Raw genomic sequence first — 24,628 nt, forward strand, 5'->3', positions numbered from 1 at the left:
AGAATCGGATCAGCTAGAAGGCAGGAAGGATCTAGCTTTTCAATTCAGACTGGATTGAAAATAATAACTACAATGAACTATGAAATATGAAACCATCTGAAGAAAATCAAGTAAAAAACAATGGGAAAATGTGGCAGAAAATTAGGAGAAAGACCAAGAAGATGAATTACGACATGTAAGTCTTGGAAAGATGGTTTGCATCAGAAAAAGGGAGCTTGGTGACGAGCAATCGAAGAGATATTAAGATCCCTTGAAGCAAAAGCAAGATAGGCATGGACTAAGAGCAGCACGCTTGAAGAGCACCAAGTATTCATTACAAACCACCACACTACTCCAGGTGCCTTGGCCAGGCTCTGCCAGAGAGCTGTAAATAACATAACTGAAGAGTAAGGACAAAGTCAGCCCCACAGCTGGAAGTGGTTGGGAGGATCCTAGGGTTGAAAGGATGACCTCCCTTCTATCATCTCCTTTCCTCCTTCCTGGCACCTCCAGCACTCTCTCTCTCTCTACACTACTGTTTTCTATGGAGCAGGGGTGGGGAGTAATGAGAAGAAGAAGAGGATGCAGCAATGTTCTTGCTGCCGCCCCAGCGTGGGGCCCAGCCGCCAGCGTCGTCTCTTGCAGCGGTGGGAGCCATGAGGAGCTGGGCTGCTTGCACGTCCATCAGCACGGCTCTGCGCTCGTGGAGCAGGGAGGGGAATATTGGATATCGTTTTGGTAAGGGCTGAATCTATAATTGAGAAGATGAGAGTTCATTACAGATTTTGGACTTGGAGTGCTTGTCTTGGCAGAAGGCTCCGTGGAGTGTTAAAATCATTACTGAGTGGCCTAAATCTAAACAAACACCCACCTTTTCCATTTATTACCAGGATGAAATGACTTGCCTTGTAGAACTGAAATACCTATAGTTGTCAGCTTCTCATTTCCCAGTGGTGCGTAAAATTCCCTCTCCTGTGCCTGGCTTTCCCTCTGCTCTAGCTTTCCCTTATGTTATTCTACTGACAAGAATTATGTATTAAATTACAAGTTATCTGTCGCAGAATGAGAATTTCACTTCACACTAGACAGAGGTCTGTTGTACAGTCTTAAGAGTTCCTGTTTCTTCGGTAGGTGCTGTAAAGCAAGAAAAAGGTTATTGTTTTTTGTTCTGTTTCTTAAAGAAAAAAGTAGGATGATACTAACATTATAGTAGATGAAAATTCAGACACATGCAACAAGAGAGCCATTTTTTAGTCATTATGAATGCATAGTGGGACAGAATCAGGCAGTGTTCATGTAGCTGTTTTTTTGTCACTGTAAGTAAACAAACTGGTGGGATCATACACATGGAGGAACTGTAGGTATTCTAGAGTTTTGTTCTCACTTTTTCCCAAAGTCAATATCAACAAATGTTTTGGGAACTGCCACAATTTATGCAATTTATTCACACATAGTACAGTCATTAGCATGCAAAAAACCACAGTACTCTGTCTAAAAGAGCAAATTTTTATTATTACAAAAGAGATAAAAATGATGTATTAGATTTTATATTCCACTATTGAAGACCATAACACGTGAAATATCTCTGTATATACCTGCCTATCTGAAGACAGGTTGAACGGATCAGAAATAGAACTACTAACCAGGGGGCTTTCCCCCAAGTTTTATTTGTCAGTGTAGAAAAAAATACACGTGAAAAAAAGCCATGTAAAGCAAATCACTCAGAAGAGTGATTGGAAACAAATTTAAATGAGTAGTGTTTAAATAATTAACACCTGCCAAAGTAGGAACAGAGGCCTTATTGCTGATATTAAATCATATCCTTTAACGTCTGAAACAGATGACAGTAAGTAATTCCAAAACAGTCAAGACAGGAAACCGATTTTTAGTTCTTGGAAAGTTGAATTACTTTCAATAAAGTTGATAAAAAGCCTATTTTGATTTTGTTAATTCTACTATGGAAAGCTGGTTTTACATTAGGCTTTTTTTTCTCGTTTAATAAACTATAACTGAGCATTTCTGAATCGTGATTTAAAGTATATTCATTATTCAGTAAACTAATGATGTATGTTCCACCTGGTTGCTGCAGAGCCTTGTAAGTAAAAACTGTGGGTAGTATCTTGTTACCAAGAACAAATATTGGACTTGCCAAGTTTCCAGTCAGTAAATATAACTCACAATAGCTATGCCAGATACGCAAATAAGGATGTTCTCTAACAGAAGAAAAAAATAGAAGGAGAGAGAGAGATACTATGTAGTGGTTCCATCCCCAAATTCAAGTTCCATAAAAGAAACCCATTGCAGAGATTGGCAATTTTGCCTGAATGAAGACTGTGGCATAACAGTCTGGAGTAATGCCTGGATTTTTTTATTCCAAAAGAGCAAGTTAGTGAGTTAGAAAATGTGTGTGTGTGTTAAAATAACATTAATTTTGAAATCCATATGAGTAAAAGCAAAGCTATTCTGGCTGTCACCTTATTCCTAATTCACCTCTCTGCCTCTTGGTATTTCACCACATTTATACTGTATAGTCAGATCATAGGTTGCTTGTATTTGGAGACTCTCTTCTAGTGAAAAATGTTGGTTCATTTTAAGTATTATTTTTTACCATCTGAATCCTCTACAGTCATAAAATGATGAGCATCACTTCGAGGTGGGCCTGGGTATGCAGATGGCATTGCCCACCACATCTGAGTGATCATCTGAACCTTGCAGGTGTTAAGCATGGTCAAGACTTTCACTCCCTAGGCAGAAGGTATCTCTTTGCTATCAGGACAACTGGTTGCTCTCTGGAAAAGTTTCTAGCACTGAAAACAGAGGGTTAATTCCATCAAGATGCTAAAAACCATGCCAAAGCTTATGATGTCCTGTTTCAAGTACATAGAATCATAGAATGGCTTGGATTGAAAGGGACCTCGAGGACCATCAAGATCCAGCCATCAATGCTTTCTCCAGTGTGAATGTAAAGAGATGTCTATTTGAAATAACACATCTTAAACACCTGACTAAATTCAGGAAAGTCTGGCATCTCAAAAAATACCACGTGCTCCTGGAAACATCTGCTTTACATTGTAGATCAGGCCTGGCAGTGCTGATAGCAGTAGAAAGACCTAAATTTGACAAGCTGGAAACTCAGGCAAATGGCTACCCCAGTCCCCCAAACTGTGTATACATGCTTCTCCTGTAAGAAGAGGATGAAAGAACTAAGATCATTTGAAAGAAATGTAGTTATATGGCTTAATGTAAGCTTGGCAGACATTCAGCTCCAGTAGCAATGGCTGTGTTATAAAAGTTAATATAAAAGAGTACTTTACAGATGAGGTAACTAAGTTACAGACAGATCAAGTTGTCACTTGTTCCTGCAGGATTTGAACCTACCGCCTCAGTTAAAACATCCTTTTTCTGTATGCCTCATTTCCAAAGCACAACAAAGAACACTCAAGTGGCGACGGCATTCTTGAATGAGAGCTACAGAGGGGGGTTCGACTGGGAAGAGAGGGAATATTTCACCTCTTTGGTGGCCACAGCTGGAATAAACCCAAAATACTGAATGCACTGACATCAGACTCAACCTTCCTTTGATACTACATCGATCAGAACTGAGGCCCTTCTTCCTATTTGCAAACAGCTGTGTAAGCTTTCTTTATACAGAACTGTCTTTTATTTTCTTGCAAAATAATGGAATTTGGCTTTTTACTACCTTTCCCTCTCTGTTTTTCCCTTTCTCAGATGACTTCTTTTAACAGCAGAGAAAGCGAGAGGAAAGCCTCAAAACCCTTTCTTTTGTGTTTGAAGCAAATAGGCAGAAACAAGACTTGGAGGTTTTGAGATGGACAGAATAAAAGCAGGCTCATTGCTTTTGCTTTTTCCCTACAGTAGATAAGTGTTCCCTGCATTCAGTTCTTTTCTGCCCAAAAGACTCTCTTTTGTAAAGCAAAGGCACGTTAAAGAACAAATATCAGGAATCCTCAGAGACCAATTAACAGTACGCATCTCTAAAGTTGTATCTAGTTCTGTACTTATGGCAAGAGGTACATTAGAAATTAAGTACTGGTAAAATCAATCAAGTCCACTTTATGTCCTTACATTCCTCACTTCATTTTAATTTTTTTTTTTTTTTAATTTTAATTAAGAAACCACTTCCCAATTCCCAGAAAAATATTTGGAGCTAAAATTAACAGCTTGAAACAAAAACAAAACAAGAAAGTATCCAGTTAAAATGCCAGAAGAGGTTTTCCAGGTTGCTAAAGCAGTCATGTCCTGGCTCAGCCCCAGGGTTGGCTGCTTGTTGCATCACAAAAGAAGCAAGAGCCCTCCAGCAGCCAAGCAGGGGAACTGCCATCACTTTACACCCAAGCAGGAAGATGTACACACACCCCCAGCTCTGTCAAGGGACAACTTCCACTGATGTGCAGTGTAGTATTGTTTTTAAGTCTTCCACCATTTTTAAAGATACACGAGAAGGAAGGGTACTTAAATTGCCCATTATATTAAAAGTCTAAGTGCAATGCTGTTACTTAGAAAATGTACTGTAATCCTGCCAGTGATATTCTTTTAACAAATCCTATTTTAATGGAATACATGGATTAAAAATTGAGTATATAAATTAACCTAGGAGCTGGATCTGAGTAGGTTATTGCTGGAGAAAAGTACCACATTTAACAGTATTTGTATAAAGAGGAACTGACAAGGCTTTGCCAGCTCATATAATATCATTATAATCAGTTATGAGCTAATGACAAGAATAGTAATAAGGCATTCGGTAAAGTACTTCCCAGCTTTCTTTGGTCAGGCACAAGTCTCCATGCTTATCTTTTTCCCCTAACGTCTGCATCTCCTCAATAAAACAGTTCTTAACTCCTCTTCGTATTTTCTATTCTATTTCTACTTCAGGTTTCTCTCTATTTCTTCCTCTCTCTCTCTCTCTCTCCCTCTTTTCTAGAAGCATAAAGCCAAAAACATTAGCCTATCAGTGAAGTGCCGCTGATTTTCTTATAGATCCTCACTTTCTTTTTTCCTGTCTTTTTCCTTGTATTTTTGGTTCTGTTTCAGAAAATACATATTTTTACCTTAGTATTGTTCCCCTCAGCTAAGCAGGTCAGTAGATCAGAGACTCCAGTTGTTTTCACTGAGCCCATCAGGAATACAAGGGTAGGTGCAGTGGCTTAGGCTGTATTCACAAGTCTTTGCTCCCCCTCAACTTCTGTGCAAACTGGATAATTCATTGTGTGTTACTCACCAACCATAGTTTGTTGATCTATGCTTTAACAGTGCCTTGCATGATAACAAGCGTTCAGTTAGAGAACAGTATGGCATGAAGCAATGGCCCATTTAACACAAAAAATAATGAGCAGTTAATATCCTAAATTAAAATCGTCTAAAGCCAGACGCTGTACGTTGATCATCCACATACTTCATTGCACTTAGCATCATTGGAAGCAGATAGTTCAGCTCAGCTCAGCAACAAAATACATCACTGAGATATTAGACTAAGTTTCACTAGTTTTCTTCCCTGAAATAATAAATTCAGCTTTCCAGCAAAATTGTTTCATAGAGCTCCTCTCAAGTTTTCTAATCCTGTAAGCCTATGCGTTTTCTGAAGAGCACTCCATGATGGCAAAAAAATAAAATGGCACAGAAAAGCAAATAAAAATGATGCTAAGCTTTGATTGCTCACTACCCACAAAGATGTTTCATGTGTTGCCTTTATATGGACTACACTGACCTCAGGAACAAAAATTGAGAAAAAAAACTAGCAAGAACATTACTCTGAAAATAAAACAGAAGGAAAGCACTACCTTATCCCAGAATACTATCTACTCATAATATTTTAGAGTGAAGGAGAAAAAATAATATCATCAGGCACGTTACCCACTGCTATGCTAGAAAGTCAGTGGCTCTTCAGCCTTAGTTTCATTGTCCCTGTGGGTGCAAAAAGAGAGCTAATAGCAAAAAGATGACACTGGGAGAGTGTCAATTTCTTCCAGTGAACCCTGGAGGTCAAAGAAAGTCAATGCTATTCATATTGATGTAAAGATGTTTAATATGGTACATTATTTAGCAAATGATATGTTCTGTGAGCACATACAAGATACTGTATTTTAGTTCTGTGAAGAATGTAGACTTCAGCATCATTAACTAATCTGATTTATAATGAAAATTAATTATTATGGTCATTAGACTAAATGGCTTCTGTCATCTGCAAAGGCATAATTGGTACAGAAAATTGTTTCATAGCTAAGGAACAATCAATCAACATAAGCTGAACATGATCATGTATTTTGTTCTCTCCATTCTCTCCCACAATTAAAACTCAAACATAGAGTGGTGGACTGGTCTGCAAGGCAGCTCCTTCCTGCAATGAATGATGTGCCAGGGCAGATAAATGGGAAGCACAAAAATAGGGTAGGAAGAGAGATGTAGCTTACTACTGTATTACTGAATCCATCTCACATGGTCCCACAGTTGTTACCACCTTAGTCAGTGCTAGCAACAGAGTGACAACCCTAAAAGTTCTCTCATTAAATCTGTATTAAGTATGTACAGAACAATTCAGGAGCTTACCTTTCTATTTCCAACTTTGCTGTAATTTAGTGTAATGATATAAATATTATGGAGTTCAAATGCGAAGAAATGTTCCTCTCTCCATTTCTCCCATTAGATTCAAAATACTTGAAATGTCAAAGACAGACGCATCACTAAAAGCAATTTTTTTCCCGATCTCCCGTAGTCTCTCAAATGCATGAAGCTAATGTTACTAGTTAATTTGAATTTCCTATGTTGTTTTGTTTGTGTCTCTTGGTTCAGAATGCATCAGAAAAAAAGTGGGAACTTTCCAAATAACATCCAACAACAAATAAAAACACTGAATCATTTGAAAAACTCATGATTAACCTTTCTTTCAATTAAAGACTTCCAAGGACATTATACGTGTATGCAGCAAAGTCTGCTGTAAAAAATACACCTCACACATATCAAATACTGTAAAAAACAGGAACATACAGTTCAGCTGGGGGGAAGATAAAGGATCCTATATAACTTTGAAATGCTTTGAGTACTCTTACAAGAGTTAATATCTGAACTACTTTAAAATTTGTCTATCCAAAAGTCTTGTCTAATTTATAGGAAATCTAAACTCACTATGGCATTTGATCATAAACAATTTAGCAAAATGTGGTTAAAATTTCAAAGTAGATACACATGTTGTGCACTTTATTTTTTCTTAATAAGCAAAATCAACTGAAATTTATACTGATATAGGCCATTCTCAGAACTCTTAAAATCTGCCTAGTAAGGGCTTTACAATAATATCAATGTGTTGGTTTGAAAACAGTTAAATTGATGCAATTCTTCATATGTTGAATGGCTTCAGAGAGAATGTTGCAAGGTTGTTCTGTGGGATAAGAGATTGCTTGTCTTAATCTGCTCCACTCTCCAATCTGTTCTTTAAATCCATTCCAGATGATCTGGAATATTCAGAACCATAAATGCATTGAGCCTGGAAATTTGGAAAGAGAAAGTATTGAAAACAGAAGATCTGATTTCCTTGAGGAAGAATACAGGAACATCTGAGCTCTCGCCAAACGGCTTTTTCTGTGTTCTGTATTCAGCTTCCGGGAGGTCATTTGATATTAAAGCTGTTTTTTCCATCAAAAGATATGCCATTGTTCTTTGTATGTTCTCACACCAACATGAACAACTAGCATTTTAAAGAAGGGATTGGCTCTGCAGGAGCCAATTGTAGCACAGTCAACAGCATTTTCATATCTATTTGTATCTAGTTTCAGTTTTTCTACTAAGATAGGAAAACCTAAATTCATCAGAGATGTTTATTTTTGAACACTGGGACATATTTACACAGAATTTACAACAGATAAACAACATGCTGACATAAATATATTCTTGAGACAAGTACAAAGATATACAGTCATTAATTATTATTCTTGCTTTCTCATGGGGAAAAAAAAATTTTTAGAGAAGTAGGGATAATTGTTTAAGAGTTCAGACTGGGAGACATGAACAAGACCACTGGGATCAACTGCAGAATATCCAAACCTATAGGAGGCCAGTGTCAAGCTCTGACAATCTTTACATCTTTTCTAAGGCCACAAAATACCATTTGCCTGCATAACTGGGTAGTCATGGATAAGAGAGGCAAAGATGGCCAGAGATGAAAGTTGAAGAGATAGACGTCTAACTTCCCAACTCAGCTCATAAAAGCAATCAAATTTCTGGTTGGTATTAGTGTATTTTACAATATATAGTATTGAGATGATTCAATATGAAACAATAATTATCTCAAATGCTAAGACTTACAGAAATCTAGCTGCCTGCATTAAGGCTCAGCCAATTGTGAGCAATCAATCTGTGTTTTTTGTTTTTTTCTTTTTTTGTGGGTTTTTTTTTTTGGCGGGGGGGGGCCGGGGCGGGAGAACTGAAACAGTGAGGTTTTGATTTTAAAATCTTGGTGATCTTCAGAAAATCCCATGTTTGGCACTTGGTGATGTCAGATTTTCAGTGAAATGCGATGTGAGTGATTGGCAATGGTGTCTTGTAAGTAAATGTTAATCAGCAAAGAAGAGTTCCAGATTATTTTAAAGGAAAAAAAAACTATATGTTTTGTGCTACTTTGGCTCATAGATGTCAAAATTTGTTCCAGTAGCCCTAGGTTCTTCTCTTGACTGAAATGTTTTGCTGCTTACAGTATAAATTATCACTTAGAGCTAATAATACTGAAGAGATGGGTAGATGGCCAAGACAAATGCGCCATGTGGCAGAGGACAAGGTTGTCTATTTGAGGAATAATGGCAGACAAGAAGATGTCATCTAATTCCAGTGTGTGCTGTACTCAAGATATCTAAAGGGGGAAATACACTAAAAAAGAAATATTTATATATTTTCTCTCTTTCCAAGGCTGCAGCACTCTTAGGCACATAGATTCTCCAGACCTGTCATGTTTTCCACTCCTTATGTTGTTTTTACGGATTCATGTACTAGAGGAGAAAGTTTTTATATATCAATAAAAAATGTGAATGTGTAGGTATATAAATATGTAGAGTAACTTACAACGATTTCCAAGCTGTGCAAACTACAAAGAGAAAGAAAAAACAGTAAGGGAATTATTTGAATTGTTTTATGGATGCACCCGTTCCTCTATAGCTGCATACAATTAACAGTATCTGGACAATATAACACATTGGAATGTGGACTGAAAGTCAGTATTTCCCTGACACAGGTGCAATTACACCTTTTTTACTGTCAAATTCTCTAAGAGAGATTCTGAATTACAGAAATTACAGAAAATACAAAATCAGCAATCCTGCAGAAGACTGGGACAAAATTCAGACAAATTTGCACTGAATAGAATATCAGATGCATGACTCTTTCATTAGTCTTGAAGACTGAAGCACATAACAATAAAAATGACATATTTCTATTGTAAAAGGAGAGGAAGGATCCTATGGTTTCCATTTGGCCTGACCAGAAATGGGCATTTTCAACACAACTTCCCTTTATTACTCATTTTCAGCACGGCTCACAATGCCTTGTTCATTTATTTACTCTTGTGTAGATCCAGTGAAGGCAGTCAGAATAATTGCATTTGAAGATATGTAGCAAAGCTCTGGGAAAGGAACTAATCTGGATTTCAGAACATTTCCTGCTGCTGCGCAGAATAGAGTGGATTTGTTTGGGGTCTCAGGATGAGCTGGGAAAACTGTAATTTGGGCAGCTACCTCCTTTTATTTGTCAGCTGAGCAAATCTCATACAGAAATCCTGGAGAGGCAATAAACATCAAACATTGCAAATTCTGTTCTACAGAACAAAATTCAGCATCCAACATTTTTAATGCTCAGATAGGTATTGCATCTGCTTGCCAATTCCTGAGTGGAACCACACTTTAAATATTCTGCAGACTGTAGTTAAGTACTGTAGTATGTTAAATTTTCCAGTCTTATGTATTTCAATTGATTCTTTGTTCTCCTTGTTCAGAACAGGTTAATGAAGCTAAAGGGAAGGAGGGAAGGATTGGTCGTTCAATCAAATTGCAACATATGGAAAATCCAACATTTCAGTGAATTCTAGGACTAAGCTAACACACTTACTCTGGTGAGACTGGCATTAATAGTCACTTATTCTCCTGTTCCTTTCTTAATTCAAGGAGTTGTAAGTATACTAAAGACAAGAGTTAAGTGTCACATCAGTTGCCTGAAGAAGATACTGTCATTATTTTTATATTTTTTCCAAAAAGAGCAACTAGTACAAATAGAGGTTAAATGAGTTACCTAAGATCACAGTAGAGTCAGTAAGGACTATACTCATGTCCCTGAAATTCCAGTCCCATCTATGTAATCCTGATCCTACACTCCCTCCCTTTGCAAGGAAAAAGGGAGAAGAGGTAGGAAAGTTACTGAAACTTAATCCTGCTAAATTTCAGGATCTTTATGTTAGAGAGTCTCGGTTGATGTTCACACAAAGAGACAGGAAATCAAAATACTTCCTTTTTCAGTTCAACTATTACAAAGTTTCCCAGTTCCACACACATAAAAAGTGCATTTTGAGCAGAAGCACTTAAAGGGATAACATAAAAGTCAGGAAGCAAAAACCAGAACCTCAAAGTCACGGTAATTATCTCCATATGTGTAGCTGATAATTAGTGATGTTTTTTCCTTCTCCTTTCTTAATAAGGAAAATTGAGACAACAGAGTGGATGCTACTTGATTAAATAAGCTATGTAATTGTTATGGCCACTTAATCACAAAGTCAGGGCACATCTCTCAACTGAGACCACATATTCATATGTGCTATATGCAGATTTTCCTTATTGTGCCAGTACTCAATTTCCAGAGCTCCTGTACATAAAGGTGAGAAGCACTCATAAAAAAAAAAATCTGCTCCATGAGTGTGTGAGAGGAAAAATTACTTGTAAATGTTGAAGGGCTGATAAGAAGAGAACAGGCAGGCACAGAGGAGAAAGCTGTTCTCTTCATGCATTTGCAAGCTAGTTTGTCCAACTTATGATCACGATGGCAGTTTCTTTTAACCAGCAGTCACTCCATAATATGCAAAACAAGAGCTTAAGGGCTGGCAGCAGTGCCAGAGGAAGCCTTGCAACTTTCTTTCAAAAAAAGTAAAATTAATCATTCTCACACATATACTTCCAAAATAGCCAATGCCGGTGTCTGAAAAGGTTAAAAAACATCAACAACAACAAGCTAGGAAATGACTATAAAATACATCAGTAGATACCTACTGTAGTTAGTACTCTTACACACTGCTTCTAATTAGACAGACTTCTTTTGCAATAAAACTATTCTCATTATCCCAGTTCTACCACTGCTGCCTAATCCCATGCTTTCCTCTCTACATCTACCTGCACAATACCTCAACAACCACCACTGTTCACACACTCCATAATATAGCAGTTACTTCAAGTTCAGCTGTAAATAATGCATGCCCACGCCTGTCATTTAAATCCTCTTAAGTTAGAAGTTATTTCCACTCATAAAATCACAGAAATTAGAGGCAGAAAAGACCTATTAGGTCATGTAGACCAAAGCCTCGTGCCAATTCAGGATTGTTCCTTCCAGTAACCTTTATACTGCATTGTCCAGTCTAGTTTTAAAAGTCTGTGGGGACCTCTCTAAATGTCTCCAAAGCAAAGTTTCTACTGCTTCCCTAAGAAGGATTTTCCACAGGCTGAGGACCGTGCTTCACAAGTGAGTCATGCTTGTTTCAAAGCCTCAGTCCTGGTAAAGCTCCACGACTTTGGTTTGTGCCTTTTAGTGCCTGAGTTGCACTGTTTGTGCCACGTCCTCTGTTAGTGCTATAGTTCTGTGAATTAATTAGGAGTAATTAAGTACTGGCAGACTGGTAACCTTTGCAGTGATTGCATTGCTTTGTGGTGCCTCAAGACAATGTGTGCTTCTTTTGGTGTTCTCTGCCTAATATATCCTCACCAATACAGATTCTACCTGCTACGGAAGAAGTATACCATGGCTGAGAGGACTGCAATGTGTGACAGTGCCACAAGGGAAAGGATCTGACAAGAGACAGAAAAAAGGGGGTGAGCTGGACACTAACTCATTCATTGTTTGGGACAGGAAATTTTAGGAGGAATAAAGTAAAAAACTTTCCAGAGAAGTTTCTGGTATTCAAGCACTGGCTGATCTTTAGACAAGGAATGTATAGGAACAGTCTTGTACTAAATATGGGAGCAGCTTCTGACTAGTGCTCTGAGGGTGCAATTTGATGTCAGCTGAAGCTAGCTGAAGTGTGTGTGAAGTGCAGTGTCAGCTGTCTGGTGTAAATAAGATACTTTAAAATAAATAATTTTCATCTGGATCTGCACCACAACTTGCTTGCCTACTCTGCCATATGAGTGCTCATGTCATGCAAGGGATGAGATGGGAAAGTGATGCTGGAGAAGGAGACAAAAATCACTTTTCAGCAGAGCCCATATTGTGACTCAGGCCCACTCACCACTAAGCTGCTTTCAAACACTTCTGTCTCACCCAAAATCTTCCCAGAGAAAGTGGAGTTTGCTATTTTTAATTCATATAGACCTAACTCTATTTTAAATAAAAGTTGTTTTGGATGTTGCTCAGAATTAGCTGAACTTCAAAATCTGTGACAAACACAAGCTTCAATATATCTAACCTAATTATTCCTTAGAAATATCTACCATAAAGCCAGATAGCTTTTCCCAGAATGTAGTATTGTGTTCACAGGTCTTGTACACCACATTCAGCTGTTGGAAGCAAAATAAGAACTTACAAATGAGAAAAAATGACAGCATGTATTCCAGTGAAAAGCTGTGCAAAAACTAACTTGCTGGCTTGCAAGCTTACTCCAGCAATCACAAAGAAATACACCAGGTGAACCATCCAACTACCCAGAAGCACCCGGACAATTCCCAAGGCAGTCTCATCACCCAATTCCCTTTCAGAGCCAAGGCTGTCTCTGGATGTTTGCTTTTGCAGAAAGCAACAGTCATCAGCAGAAAAATACAGAGAAATTACTTTCTAAATAGAGTGCTGCAGAAGAGAATTAAATAGAGTATGTCTGTGTGTGCATGCATGTGCACTTCGAGAGAAGGGAGAGCATGAGAAGGTGATTATGTGACAAGTGGTCACTCATCTCAAAGATGCTTGTACAGGATGGGTGAGCTGTCAGAACTCCCACTGTCTTTTGCCATGCAGTCCCTCATCCACTGTCCCAAACCAAACACGCACAAATGTAAAATGGCATTTGACTTCTTAAAAGCATTACCATTCCATTTATATTCCATAAAATTGCCTATGGACAGAATTACAGAATTTCAGGCATTGTAAGGGACCTCCAGAAGACACTGGGTCCAATCATTCTGCTAAAGCATGCTCCGTACAGTAGGTCACACAGGTAGGCATCCAGCTGGTCTTGAATATCTCATAGAAGGAGACTCCACAAACTCTATGGGCAGCCTGTTCCAGTACTCAGTCAGCCTTACTAAAAATAAGTTATTCTGCATGTTAGTGCAGAACTTTCTCTGTTAAAGTTTCAGGCCATTACTCCTTCTTCTATCACTACACACTACTGAGAATGGCCTGGCCTCATGCATTTGCTTCCCACATCCCTTTAGATATTTATAAATATTGTTCAGATCACCTCTTAGTCTTCTTTTCTCCAGGCTGAACAAACCCAGTTTGCTCAGCCTTTCCTCATATAAGAGAAGCTCCAGGCCTTTAATCATCTTAGAGATCTCTCTTAGAGATGTACTGATCTTAAATTTGGAAGAAGTGGTGTTTAAGCAACAACTAGTCCTCATGGCCCCCCTTAACTTCTAATACTCTAGCCAATGGGATAACTCCAAGTAGGTCTTTGAAGAAGTCAAAGTTGACTTTCTTCAGAAAGTGAAATTGCTGAATTCATCAAAGGGATCACAATTTTGTACAGTATAGGTAGTGTGCAATGATGCAAAATGTGATGAGAGATAACATTTAAGGACTAAATGGTTTCCTCTCAGAATCTGCTGGGGATGGAGGTGTTCTTCTAGCCCATGTTCTTCTACAGAAGCATTCATGTAATCTCCTGCAATAAAGTACATGCTCCACTCACCTGAACATCCAACTGTGGCATGTTGTCCAACTGTAAAGATGTAAATAAATAAATAAAATCTAAGGTAGCATACTTAAACAAGTGCCAATGCAAGTCAGCTACTGAACTGATGGCTCTGTTTCCCCCTACATGTTCCGACCATGCAGTCTGAAAGAAAGGAGCTGCAGATTACTCATAGGTTATAGAGCTCACTGTGGCAAACAGATCTACAGACTTCAATACTGGCTCAGACTGATGTATTCAGATGGTGAGGTGGTAAGGAGAGCAAAATGAAAGCAGCAGAACAACATGATGACCGGTTTTGCCACAAGTGAAGAGAGGATGAAGAGAGGAAAAGTGAGAATGATCTCTTCTCTTTGGTAACAGCTGTAGGGACCCCAGGGAACTGCATAACACTGTGTCAGAAGAAGATCAAGTTGAGCAGTTGGAAAAGTTTCTTCACCAGTGGATGGTCGGACATGGAACACGTTTGTCAGGACAGTGGTCATAGCATTGACTCTGCCAGAATTCAAGGAGCATTTAAACAACTCTCTCATACATATGATTTGAAATTTGTGTGGTCCTGTATGGAGCCAGGAGTTGTCTTTGTGGGCCACTTCCAGCTAGGGATATTCTGTGTTATTCATATTGTGGATGCATCTGGCCCTGAGTTTCTGCTGGATTATCCCCCTGTAGAAACAAACCATTGCAGTGATGGTTATTATACCCCCCAGTATCAGCAATATAAAAAGCCTGAAGGTGAAAACTGCAAAATCCTATACTGGAAAATAAGCCTTTATGTTCATTCTTCATTCACAAGAAGCTTTTCCATCAAAACACTGAGCTCTGTATACAAAGTCACATGGGCAGAAGCTCCATATAACATGGTCATGAGATCTTCCACCATCTACCAGCCTGACTAAAGCAATGTCAGTGACATCTAAGAAGTCATTAAGCAAGCTGCAATACCATCTGCCTCACATGAGGCATTCATTCCTGCTCCATAGCATTCATTGTTGGCCAACAGCTGGTTGAGCACTGAGGAGAATATGAGTGACACTGTATAACAAAACCACAGAAAGAAAGTGGAGAAGATGAAGGGGTGAGGTCTTCCATACTCTCTCTGGTTGTGCATATAAAGGAGATAGCAATTACTTGAAAGTTTCCTGCTCACAGGTCTTTTCCTAGACTTGAATAGGGTTATGGTTTATTCATCCTTCTCTCCGGTTAACGGGAATAAAACTTATGGATCAAAGTCTTCCCTAGGAATACGCATATAGAAATATGGTCTCAAAGATGCCCTCAGCGTAGCCACCCATGCTCTGACTGGCAACTGCTCAAAAAAACATAATTTCTTGAATACAAAATAGTAAGTAACACCATATTTCTTAGCTCATGTCCCACCACAGTTTCATTTCAGCACAGCGAAACCTCATTAATTCGCACTTCGCTTATCCACACACCTTATAATTCACACGTAAAAACAGCAGTCAGCAAAGATTTAACAACAATGTACTTTATTGAGGTCTCATGTTGCTGAGATTTCATTATTCCTACAAAATACGCTACCGTTCATTCACTAGTACAGTAAGATTTCAACATCACCATAAATATCTCAAACTAGAGATAGGTTCACACTAGCAATATTTGGCTCTGAAGTCCAGGTCTAGGAAATGCCAAAGTTTGAAGCTGGAAGAAAAATAGTTGTGAGGAAAGGAAAAATGAAACTAGATTATGATCACAGCTTGTGATGTTTTCTGTTTTTATTATATTTCCTTGCTTTTTTAAAGCTTTTTTTTTTTTTTAAGTTATAGACTAAGACACGTATTCTTATTCATACGAGGTTTTATCACAAAGTACAAAGGAGGCTTTAACACACATTTGTACTTCTTCAGACCTGGAAAAATCTTCAGAACTCCTAGACAAAGGCTCCTTAGTAATCCCAATACAGTTTACAGATACTTTTATGGCCATTGCTAACTGAATCCAAGCAGGCATTCCCTGGTCCCTTGGAAATTATTGATTATTAGGAAGTGAATGAGAACATTTACCTTGCAGAGAAATATTATGGCAGGCTAACACATGGTGAGCAGGAGCTGTACAGCTGCTTCGTCACAGGCACAAGTCAGCAGAACAAGTTGCACAGGTATACAACCTAATCTGTGTGACAGGAACATAGAGCTGGGTTTTCAGAGTCTGAGTGAAGTTGAAGCACATAACTTAAAGAGTCTGAAAATGCTGTAAGAACAGAAAGAACAAAGCATATCCTGGTCATCACAGTTGGCATTTGGCCCAAAGAGTTTAAGATATGCCTGTCTCTCTTTTTTACACACTGAAAGATGCCAGTGCCCTGTGTATTGGTACTGATGGTTGTTTCTTAAAACTTCATTTAGCAAGGCCTCTTGGACTTCATTTAGGCTGTATTTTCTCCAAGTCTCAGCTTTCAGCTGTTTAAGTCTGAGCCTGTCTTCTTACTCTGTTTCTAAGCACAAATATACATCAGCATCACAATTCCAGCCTGGGGGATGCCACTGCAAAAGAAGAAGTAATCTGGCCAGAGGCTGTCCTGCTATATGCCTCCTTGCCTTCATTTTCCTACCTCTGCTGAAATCAAGCAGCACCAACAGCCAATTTCCATTCCCTTCACCCCCCAGACCTCCACCCCCCCACTCATTATAATGTATACTATACCTATGTCCTTACCTGTTTCTCTGCCTGTTTAAAGTCTGTTGAGCAACAGCTTTTGGTAAAATATAAATCGAATGCCTGAAGGCCAAGAGGTATCTTCTCGGAGTGATTACATCATTCAAACAATGATTTGTAACACAGTCTTGCAGTTTTGTCCCAGCTGCTACATTTATTCCTATGTACTGCTACTTTCCAGTGCAGAAGTAGCCATTTTCATGCTGGTAACTTGTAGCAGAAATTACTGGATTCTCTTATATGTGATGCACTGTTGAACACACAGGATAAGCCCTTAGTAAGAATGATGTGTGCATCTTTTCATAGGCAAAATAGTGAAATGGTTTCACCGTTTCACAAGAATTAACATTTGAATCTCACAGCAATTTTCTACACCAAAAATGCTTTTAACTGCTCTCAAGAATAATATTTCAGTTCTGCAAACATTGTTCCACATCTCCTGCTCATCTTTCTCACCATTCCCCCTCTGTGTCAGGACTGCAAGCTATCTGACTCCTAATGTAAATTTCAAGTGCATATTTTAAGCCATGTATTTTTCATGTCTACACAAGAGCATATTAGTATCACAGATTCGAGCACCTTGCTTTGACACCTGAATTGTACAGGAATGTGAGAACAGAATCCGCCGTCAGATTAAGGTTTACATCACCAAATGCAGCGATGCAGAACAGTTAATAACTCTGTTTTGCAAGAAGACTAAATTCCTAGCATACGAAGAGATGTTAGTTCCCACAAAATGTACAACCTTAATATTGTTATAAATTGTTTTACTTTGTGAATTACCTTCAGCCTGTGTTCTTCTTCATGCTGGTTATATGGCAGCTCAGGATAACCTTCACATCCACATAAATTTCCAGTCTTCCCTTCCTTGATAAACCTTAGTCCTGAGAAATATCCCAGGTAAGTAAATTGTGAAGTCCAGTTTCACATTTATAAAATGTACTACTACTCGCCCATAATCATTTTACCACCTATTCAAGCAACTAGCTTATTTTTCTCAACATTTATTAATAAGGTCTCACAGCCATGATTGCATCTGCCAGGAGCAAGAATAGGACTTGAAACATCTTTCATAATGACATTTTGTATCAGTGTTGTAACACAATGTGGAAAGAGAGTTTTGTCATAGAAAAGATGGTGTGTGTCCTCCCAGAGCTGATTAATTTCTGTCCTTTGGGCAGAGCTTCACCAGAGGCAGCAGTTCAAGTCATGATGAGAGTCTGAGGTGATTGCTCAGCTACAGTCATTAGCTCTTCACTTTTCTTTCATTACAAATGCTGCTCAAAACACCCTACAACAATGCAATCTACACTTCAAATTATGTAATCCTCACTTTGTTAGTAAGAAAATGAGATATAAGGAGTCCCACCTCAAGCAGAATAGATCAATCAGTAAACTGGTGCCCATCTTGGCAAAACATGTGCTTCTAGAAGAAAAAGAAAACCGTAAGCATACAGTTGTGTCACCTGTAACTAAGCTTGCATAGATTATACTTCCTTTTATAAATTCTCAGAAGTGACAAGTAGGATGTTCCACAACAAAAGACCAGTTCTTCCAATTGGGAGCTCAAAATTATGGGGGGGGAGGGAGTCGCCCGGGGGGGGGGGGGGGAAGAAAAGAAAAAAAAAGAAGAAAAAAATTTAAAAATGCCAGCAGAAATGAGAGACAAGATTCTAGCTTTTCAACACATTATTTTTCCCTTTAGATTTTTAATATTTCACAGTTATAACAGTAATAATGACATACAGATTAGGTTTTTCCTGACACTTAATGACTGTCTGGGTTAAAGGTTCTGTTTAACTTGGGAACTTCATTTATGCCTTCCAGTCACTGAGGTTCAAAGCCACACCATGTAGTCCAGCCACCTCAGCTGAGAGCTGGAGATCTTCCTGAGGGGAAAAAATCAGCCTCCCTGTGTAGAAAAGGGACTGTTTTTCATAACCTCCAGTGGACTATAGGGCACTGTGGGAAGAGCAGTAGATGAAAGGCAGAAAACCCATTCCCTGCTGCTTTTGTTTCTTTTCCAGCCTGTTTCTATACAAGATTTCCAGACAGAAGTATGTGACCATATGTCATGACATCGCTGTATGTCAGAACCATGCATGACATGCATGGGTTAAAGAATATCCAAGAAAATGTCACATAAGCATCCAACATTCCCAAACTCTTTCCAGACAAGATTTCTGTGCTGAGAAGTAGAAGGAAAAGGCAGAATCAAAGATCCATGGCTGTTTGGATGCCTGATAGTGCCACCAGTAAAGATAAAAGAAACATGCAGCTCTGGTTGTTTTTACTAGCCTTCTTGTTATTAGAGCCTAAGTACTGCATCTGCTAGAAGTGTATACCAAACAGACTCAAAATTAAGTGAGTATCAAATTTTTACTGATTTTATTTCTGCATGTTCAGAAAATCTAACAGCATAGAAGAGGTTCTCGTCCTTCCCCATGTTTCCCATAAAGTGAAAGGATGTCCATTTAGCTGCTTTTGGTGTACGTGTAGAGAGGTAAACTTTCTACAGCCAAGTGGATGTTTTAAATCTTCTCTTGGAGTATCCCAGAGGAGCTGGAGAGGCTCTAAATTAAAGGCTACAGGTGTTTTGTGTCAGGCATGCCAATCTAGAGACTTTGCCCTTATGCTCATTTTATAACTTTCCCCTTTAGGCTTCTTTTCTCCCTCATATTATTTTACTGCAGTACCAATTAGCTGAAACAACGATATGAACCCTTCACCCTGCTGTGAATATTAAAGAATGCTACAGAATGAAATAGAGAACTACCAGAGAAATAAAGTGGATTTTATTAACCAGAATTAGAGGATGGTAGAAGTCTTTTTGGTTTGTCTTGATTAACTTACATTTCAGTGAGATTAGGAAAGCCTGTTCAGTGAGAGCTGTAAATGTATACACTTGTGTATTTGTTAAGTCACCTCATTATGTATACAGCTCCTGACACATCAGGACTTTCTACTCACTGGCATTCTCAAGTTCAATGAAATAAAGATCAGTAATGAAAAAGTCTTCTTGTCTTCTAGGAAATATTTTACTATGTTTTGTATCATCATCCTCCTGAAAGCCTTCAAACAATTAAACAATGAAAAATGAAGCTGACTTGAAATAGCAGCATGTTAAAGTCTACACGTGCTTCAAGAAAAGTGTGTAGCATTACTCGTGTCCTCCAGAAATAAAAAATTTCCAAAGATTAAGCTGTCCTGAAAGAACTGAGGAGGGTTGGGTTTGATCTTTCTTCTACCTGAGTCATTGTAAGCTCTTGAGGATATCACATAACCTTCATTTTGCCAGGCAATTTATAAAGTGCTGAGGGCATCGCACCACCTCTCCTATGTAATGAAAAGAGATTTTCATTCAACACTGCAGTACTGCACAGATGCAGACACCTTCAAGTTGCTTCCCATTCCCCCTCTGCTGTAAAACTCCCCAACTCCTGGCTATGCACTAATTATCTTATTCTTCAATCCACTTGACTATTCCCAGTCAAGACCAGACTTATTCCTTCTTTCAGAACTGTCACAGAGCAGTTTGGAGAGGAATCTTTGTCTTTCTGTAGGTAGACCTGGCCTTAACCCTTGCTAGCATTAGCAAAATCTGAGCTGACACTAGTTTTGAGTTAGACAGTTATCTTTAAAGTCATTCTGAACCTTCACAGAGTGAATGGGAGCATCAGTCTTGCTGGAGATCAATGGATCCATCAGAGAGATGCTTTTTGGAATAGATACTGTGGCATCTCATAAATTGTTAACTTTTAATGTGTAAATTTTGGCTCCTTAGTTGCACAGGCATTCAGATATGTTCCCCTTTAAGCAACAGCAGCTAGTGATGAATAATAGCTACAATCAGGCATTATTCTCTTATTTTGTAGTAGATGGATTCCAACTACTAAAACCGGGGTATAATCAAAAACCTCCCATTTTGGATACAGTGGTTTGTTACTAAATGTCATCATTTTTGTCACATCTGGGACATTGATCTGCAACATGCTTGTGCTCCTGATAATACAAAACTAGAGAGAAGTTAAAAAGCTTCCTCCCCAGCAAACTAGAAAAGAACAGTTTCCAGCAATGCTGCTTTTTCCCCAGAGAGAAAAAGCCCACCCTGTAAAGATTGTAGAAAGTCTTATATAAATGGTTTTAAAACAATGGGAAGGAGAAAAAGGGAGTGAGAAAGGGACATTTAAGTGTTCCAAAACTTTGAACAGATTTGTTCTTCTCATTTTGAGGCACACTGTGCAGCATTAGGTCACATGCTGCTAATATCATGTTGATTTATGGTCTGTATAAATGGAAATAAATGGTATTTTCTGTTACCCAGAGAATAATAGATGGCCCAGGAATGAACACAACACCATATTCACACAAGAGGCTCTGCTCATGTCATGAGCAAGGAGTGCACAACTTCATAAGGACCTTCTTTGCCATTCCTACTGAAAATCTTTTGTACCACTGATTTTAATAAGAGTGGGCATTTTGGTCAGCATTTTCCAAAGCATCTGGATGATTTAGGATGAAAAGCTGTGGTGTAACAAGTAGGGGAAATGTTGGGTGAATTTCTCCCTTGAATGAGAAGCTGGGGACTCATCAGATCTTTCCACAAAGTTCACCAACCACACAAGTTGGTCAGATTTCTCTGTATTATTTCCTCCACTTCTTTCCTTCCCCAGAAGTAAATTTGAGGCTTTTTCTTCTCTTTCCTCCCAGCCTGAGTGACTTGAGCTCCCCCTGGAGAAAGTCAAGGTCTCCACTTCAGGAGAAGTGTGGCCACTCAGAAATTGTACAGCTGAACCTCTAAGTTGATGAAACCCCCATACCACTTTTGAAAATGTGGCTATGGATATACTAAATCACTCTGAAATGTTCTGAAAACTTATCCATCATGCCTAAAATTTAAAACTTAAGCTCCAGTTTGGCCTGTGATTACAAGCATCCAAGCAAAAGTTGTGAGTTACTTTGGTTTAATAACTCATTATCAAAGCTAATAGGTTTTTCTTTACAAGCAGGGAGGGTAAGTTTGTGCAACCAGCCAGTTACGATCTCTCAGCTGATGAGCAATACCCTGGTAAGATGTGGCAACCTTGTTGCTTTTGAACATCTGCCCACACACTCCGCCATTATAATGGGGCCTAATAGTGCTCCAAATAGCTTAGGTTCCAAAACAATCTCAAACAAAACTTCTCCTTTAATAGACTTACAGCACTGCCAAAACATTCACATTTCAGGCTGAAAGACTGAGTATTTAACCTCAGGACACAGATGATTTTCTGTTATTGTTGCTGTTGGCAGAGAAAGGAAGGTTAAATAAGTTTGAGACAATTTCATTTTTGATTCTGTATAAATATAGTCATGTCCATAGTGTTTTCTATGTCTCTGGTTAGATTATTAAAACCTTACCATTAATGTGTGCGAAATTCCATATTATAATTAAAGGAACAGCTGGTAAAGCCACATATTATTAAGGTTGACTGATTCACATATTATGATTTTGCAGTCTTATGGACAACTTTTCACTATAGCAGCATTAATATATATATATTTGCTTCCTGAAATGTTTATGTCTTAATTGTCCAATCCTTGTGTTTTGTTGGCTTTTTATGTATTTGTCTATGCATGTGTGCTGAACATAACTAATTCCCAAATATGTTAATGGAACATTGAAATTATTGGATCTGATACTTTCTTGAACAGATGTTATTACATACCATGTTCACTCACTGACGACAATTATCTAACAGTTTAGCTGAGTCCAACAACGACTGGTATGCCATCACTGTGCAATGTTATTCATTTTACTTGGCCACTATGTTGCTGCTGGAGTAACTACAAAGAATCGTAGAAGATAAAATTTAAATATCCATTAACCTGTCATGTCCAGCATCTTACAGGGGCTGGTCCCTAATACTCAAGAGGAAGGTGAAAACTGTCAGCAGTGTAACTGGTTGGATGGGCTTTGCAGCATAGTGGGGAGAGTGTCTTCTTTCATTCTGTACTTCTTATCTTCTGGAGATGACAAAGCCAGTAGAAGGAATTAATATAAAACATTTGTCTTACTTTGCTCTCATGTTCTGCATTCTGTATTCTGCTGTTTCAGAAACAGCACAGAAAAATACCCATTACTTGTTATTAAACTAGAATTCTAGTACAGATTCCTTCAAAAGAGAAATTTCTTCATTTCCGCTAGAGTGGATCTGCCCTAGCTTAAGCCATCACCAACAGGATCAGATTCTTCATTGCCAGAGACTTCAATTATCATGACTCAAAAGGCAGAGAATCACAGAATCACAGAATCATATGCACATTTCCTCTTCAATTGCAACAGCTAAATTTGACAAGGATGTTGAATCACAGATGATAGTGACACAAAACCACTCATAGTAATGAAAGAAAAATTATGTCCACTTTTCTACAGATTATTACCAAACAAAAATGCGAGGCTAGTTAGGACTATGATATATACTGGATAAACAATTGCATACAGAATGATATTCTCTAGTTGGAATGCTTTGAATAACTGAAGAAAAGGAAAGGTAGAAAGTGAAGCAGAAATAAAGTTAAATGAAATCTCCGGAGTTCATTAACAAGTAAAAACTAGGGTCCACAACAGAGGTTTTCTTAACGTGCTCCTGCTGAGAAGTTTATAAAGGAATATTCAGTTTCTCAGGGAGGAGGTAAATGAGAAGGAAGTTCATTTCTTCCACCATGGGTTTAATAAGAATATAAGCCTACATTATCTTATTTCTTTAGTATTTTCATTAAAAATTGAAGCCAGAACTACCAACGCATACCAAAGTTGAAGCTAAGTTAACCTGAATAACCTTATGACTGCAGCTTCATTTCATCAAGGTCAGCCACTATAATATGTGCATATTCATAGCATATATTCATAGAATAACTGAATTGATGAAAGTCATCTATTCCAACTCCCCTGCAATGAACAAGGACACCTACAGCTCAATCAGACTTCTCAGAACCCTATTCAGCCTGATCTTGAATGTTTCCAAACACGGGGCATCCACCACATATCTGGGCAACTGGTGCCAGTGTATCTCCACCCTTATCATAATTTTTTTTCTTATATTCAATTTAAATTTATCCTCCTTTATTTTGAAACCTTCTCCCCTTGTTTTTTTCACAATAGACCCAGCTAAAGAGTTGTTCCCTTCCTTCTCATAGCCCCCTTTCAGATACTGAAAGGCTGCTATCGCGTCTCCCCAGAGCCTTCTGTTCTCCAGAACCCCAGTTCTCTCAGCCTGCCCTCATAAAAAAGATTTTCCCTGTGGACCATTTTTGTGGCCCTCCTCTGGACACCCTCCAGCAGATCCATGTCTCTCCCATACTGAGGATTCCATGCCTGGACACAGTACTCCAGGTGAGACGTCATCAGAGCAGACCAGTGGGGCTGGACCACCTCCCTCTACCTGCTGGCAACTTTCTTTCACTTGGATTTGTTGAATCTCATGAGGTTCTCCTGGGCCCACTGCTCAGACTGTCTAGGTCCCTCTAGATGGAATCCCATCCCTCAGGCATATCAGCTGCACCCCACAACTCAGTGTCATCAGCAAACTTGCTGAGAGTGCACTCTACCTCACTGTCAGCGTCACTGATGAAGATGTTAAAGAACACTGGTCCTAGTTCTGACTCCTGAGGGACACCATTTATCAGTGATCTTCATCCAGACATTGAGCAGTTGACCATCACTCTCCAGATGCAATTGTGCAACCAGTTCCTTGTCCAGTGAATTGTCTACTCAGCAAGTCCGTCTCTTTCCAATGTGGAGAGAAAGATGTTGTGGGGTACCATGTCAAAGGCCTTTCTGAAGTCAAGATTGATGACATTAATGATTCTTCCCTTGTCCACTGATGCAGT

The sequence above is a fragment of the Lagopus leucura genome, unplaced genomic scaffold, assembly GCF_019238085.1.
Source record: "Lagopus leucura isolate 7727_CA_CO unplaced genomic scaffold, USGS_WTPT01 Super-Scaffold_100002, whole genome shotgun sequence".
In the NCBI taxonomy this organism is placed as follows: Eukaryota; Metazoa; Chordata; class Aves; order Galliformes; family Phasianidae; genus Lagopus; species Lagopus leucura.